A 4,739-nucleotide genomic window follows, 5' to 3' on the forward strand; every position below is an offset into this window, starting at 1 on the left:
GGAAGTGAAGTGACTTGCCCAAAGTCCCCCAGCTGACAATGGGCGGAGCCGAGATTTGAACCCATAACCTCTGACTCCAAACCTCAGGCTCTTTCCACTGGGCCACGCTGCTTCTCTAAATACAAACTAATCATCAGGGTGGACAAAGCTCATGTCCCGCACGTGGCTCACAGTTGTAATCCCCATTTTACTGATGAGGCAACTAAGGCCCAGAGAAGTAAAGTGACTTGCCCAAGGCTATACAGCAGACAAGTGCCAGAGCTGAGATTTGCCCAAGTGCTTACTATTTGCCAAATGACGGGGCTGATACAATACAATTTTATTTGACAGAGTCCCACACAGAGTTCACCAGAGTTCAGCGCTTAGAACAGTGCTTTGCACATAGTAAGCGCTTAATAAATGCCATTATTATTATTATTATTATCTAAGGGGGAGGGAGAATAGGCATTTTATCCCATTTCACAGATGAGGAAGAGAGGTTAGGTCATTTGCCCAATGTGCAACCTTGGGCAAGTCACCGTACTTCTCTGGGCCTCAGTTCCCTCACCTGTAAAATGGGGATTAAGACTGTGAGATATGAACTGTGTCCTACCTGATTAGCTTGTATCCACCCCAGCGCTTAGAACAGTACCGGGCACATACTAAGCACTTAACGAAAGGAGAAAGGAGAAGGGTGGAGGGGGAAGAAGGAAGGCGGAAGAAGAAGGAAGGTGGAGGAAGAAGGAAAATGGAGGAGGAAAGAAGGAAGGTGGAGAGGAAAGGAAGATGGAAGTGCTTAGTACAGTGCTCTGCACACAGTAAGCGCTCAGTAAATACGATTGATGATGATGGAAGGAGGAGGAGGAGGAAGGAAGAAGGAAAGCCGAGGGGGAAGGGAATGTCATCCCAGGCCGTCACCAACTGCCCACCCAGAGCCCAGCTCCTGTGCCCGAAGAGATGGAAGGAAAAGACCCTTCGGTTCAGGAAGGAGCTACGTGAGAGCCCAAGCCTGAGAATCAGAAGGACCTGAGTTCTAATCCCACTCCTCCACTTGTCTGCTGTGTGACCCTTGGGCAAATCACTTCACTTCTCTGAGCCTCGGTTCCCTCATCTGTAAAATGGGGATTGAGAGTGTGAACCCCATTTGGGACACCAACTGGGTCCTACCTCATTAGCTTGTATCTATCCATCCCAGTGCTTAGTCCAGCGCTTAAATGCCATAAAAAAGGAGGGGAGGTTCCCACCCGGCCCCCGACCAAGAGCCTTCCCGGACCGGGAAGAGGCCAGACCGGACAGACCCCAGATCCCGCTCTACTTGGTGGCCTCCCTCCGATGCCTCGGGACTGCCCGGGTGAGGGTGAGGGAATGGGAATGGTGCTTCGTGTGTCATTCCCACTCGGGGCCAGCTGAGCGGGAATGACATTCCCTTGCTTGGTGGAGCCCGGGCTGGCCAAAGGGGCTCCATCTTTCTCCCTTAAAGACCAGGTGGTTGCTTCCAGGGGCCACTGTCTTCTGGTCTTCTAGACAGTCTTCTAGACTGTGAGCCCACTGTTGGGTAGGGACCGTCTCTATATGTTGCCAACTTGTACTTCCCAAGCGCCTAGTACAGTGCTCTGCACACAGTAAGCGCTCAATAAATATGACTGATTGATTGATTGCAGTCCCAGAAATTCCCCCAGGCCCAGCCCATGCCCACACCTAAACCCTGCAGAGTCAAATCTGCCCTCACGTATCCCAGCCAATTCGTTCGTTCGATCGTATTTATTGAGCGCTTACTGTGTGCAGAGCACTGGACTAAGCGCTTGGGAAGTACAAGTCGGCAACAGAGACGGTCCCTACCCAACAATGGGCTCACAGTCTAGAACAGGGAGACAGACAACAAAACCAAACACGTGGACAGGTGTCAAGTCGTCAGAACAAATAGAATTAAAGCTAGATGCACATCATTAACAAAATAAATAGAATAGTAAATATGTACGAGTACAATAAATAGAGTAATAAATCTGTACAAAACAGGTGCTGTGGGGAGGGGAAGGGCGGGGAGGATGGGGAGGAGGAGAGGAAAAAGGGGGCTCAGGGTGGGAAGGCCTCTTGGAGGAGGTGAGCTCTCAGTAGGGCTTTGAAGGGAGGAAGAGAGCTAGTTTGGCGGATGCGCGGAGGGAGGGAATTCCGGGCCATGGGAAGGACGTGGGCCGGGGGTCGACGGCGGGATGGGCGAGAACGAGGTACGGTGAGGAGGTGAGCGGCAATCCAGGCCTTTCTTGGCGGGGCTGCGGAGGGAAAATCAAAGCAAGCCAACCTTAGCCCTCCTTCCCTCCCCTTCACCCCTTCAGCCAGGAAAACTCAAGGAAAATCAGAAGGAGGAAGAGACAGAGAGAGCATTGAACTGGAAGTTGGGACTCCGGGGTTTGGTCCCCGCTCCCCGGGCTCGTCTTGTCTTCTGCCGTTGAGTCGGCTCCGACCCATAGCGACTCCATGGACGCATGTCTCCCAGACCGCCCCGCTCTCCACCTGCAATCGTTCTGGTAATGGATCCAGAGAGTTTTCTCGGTAAAAATACGGAAGATACGGGAAAGATACGGGGAAGCAGCGTGGCTCAGTGGAAAGAGCCCGGGCTTTGGAGTCAGAAGTCGTGCGTTCGAATCCCGGCTCCGCCACAAGTCTGCTGTGTGACCTTGGGCAAGTCACTTAACTTCTCTGAGCCTCAGTTACCTCATCTGTAAAAATGGGGATTAAGACTGTGAGCCCTACGTGGGACAACTTGATCACATTGTATCCCTCCCCAGCGCTTAGAACAGTGCTTTGCACACAGTAAGCGCTTAACAAATGCCATTATTATTATTATTATTATTATTATTATTTACCATTGCCTTCTTCCACGCAGCCAACTTGAGTCTACGCCCTCGACTCTCTCCCCAGACACCTGGGGCGAAACCCTTCTCCAAGACTCAGTTTCCCCCTCTGGGGAGGTGAGGGAGGCTTGAAGGGCACGCCCCCCCCCATTCTGCAATGATGATGATGATGGCATTTATTAAGCGCTTACTATGTGCAAAGCAGTGTTCTAAGCGCTGGGGAGGTTACAAGGTGATCAGGTTGTCCCACGGGGGGCTCACAGTCTTCATCCCCATTTTCCAGATGAGGTAACTGAGGCAATGACATTCCCGGGTTCCATCTCCCCCCACCCCGGCCTCTCTCCCCTAATTATGTTCCCACAGATTAATTGTATCTCCTTCGGTCGGCCAGTCAATTGGATTTATTAAACGCTTACTGCGTGCAGAGCACTGTACTAAGCACTTGGGAGAGTACACTATAACAATATAACAGACACATTCCCTGCTCATAGTGAGTTTACAGTCTCAAAGGGGGGGACAGACATTAATAGAAATAAAGAAATGGCAGATATGATAATAATAATGTTGGTATTTGATAAGTGCCTACTATGTGCCAAGCACTGTTCTAAGCGCTGGGAGGGGATACAATGTAATCAAGGTTGTCCCACGTGAGGCTCCCAGTCTTAATCCCCATTTTACAGATGAGGGAACTGAGGCCCAGAGTAGTGAAGTGACTTGCCCAAAATCACACAGCTGACTAGCAGCAGAGCCGGGATTAGAACCCATGACCTCTGACTCCCAAGCCCATGGATATGGTCAGAAGCGCTGCTGGGATGGGAGGGGGGGATGAATCAAGGGAGCAAGTCAGGGCGAACCAGAAAGAAGAGGCAGAAGAGGAGAGGGGGGCTTAAGGAGGGAAGGCCTCTTGGAGGAGATAATAATAATAATAATAATGGCATTTATTAAGAGCTTACTATGTGCAGAGCACTGTTCTAAGCACTGGGGGGGAATACAAGGTGATCAAGTTGTCCCACGTTGGGGCTCCCAGTCTTAATCCCCATTTTACAGATGAGGTAACTGAGGCTCAGAGAAGTTAAGTGACTTGCCCAAGGTCACACAGCAGACATGTGGCGGAGCCAGGATTCGAACCCATGACCTCTGACTCCAAAGCCCGTGCTCTTTCCACTGAGCCACGATGGGTCCTCAATAAGGGTACAAAGGAGGGGAGAGCGCCTAACCCTCTGCCTCAGAGGGGCAATTCCTACCATGGGCCCCAGGTCAATCAATCAATCAATCAATCAATCAATCGTATTTATTGAGCGCTTACTGTGTGCAGAGCACTGTACTAAGCGCTCGGGAAGTACAAGCTGGCAACATATAGAGACAGTCCCTACCCAACAGTGGGCTCACAGTCTAGAAGGGGGAGACAGAGAACAAAACCAAACATACTAACAAAATAAAATAAATAGAATAGATAGGTACAAGTAAAATAAATAAATAAATAGAGTAATAAAGATGTACAAACATATATACAGGTGCTGTGGGGAAGGGAAGGAGGTAAGATGGGGGGATGGAGAGGGGGACGAGGGGAATGCCCACCATGGCCCACCTAACATGGCTCTGACCACCCACCCACCCACTTGGACCGCTGACCACTGGTTTCTGCCGAGTTGGGCTCCTGGACCCTTACCATTGGCAGGGAAACTGAGGCTCAGAGGTGGTCGGGCCCCACCAAGAGTTACGTCCTGGCCATAGCGGGGTGTCCCGTTCTCCGCACTGGTCCTTCCCGGTGCTGGAGTTCCCAGGGACTTGCTGCAGTTGGGCCCGTCCAGTCCTCCGCCTCCCGATCCCAGCCCCGTGACCGACTTTCCTCCCTCCTTCCTTCCTTCCCCCGTCTGTCTCCATGGATCCTGGATCCTCTGCCAGCTG

Source organism: Tachyglossus aculeatus, chromosome 11, assembly GCF_015852505.1.
Source record: "Tachyglossus aculeatus isolate mTacAcu1 chromosome 11, mTacAcu1.pri, whole genome shotgun sequence".
Taxonomy (NCBI): domain Eukaryota; kingdom Metazoa; phylum Chordata; class Mammalia; order Monotremata; family Tachyglossidae; genus Tachyglossus; species Tachyglossus aculeatus.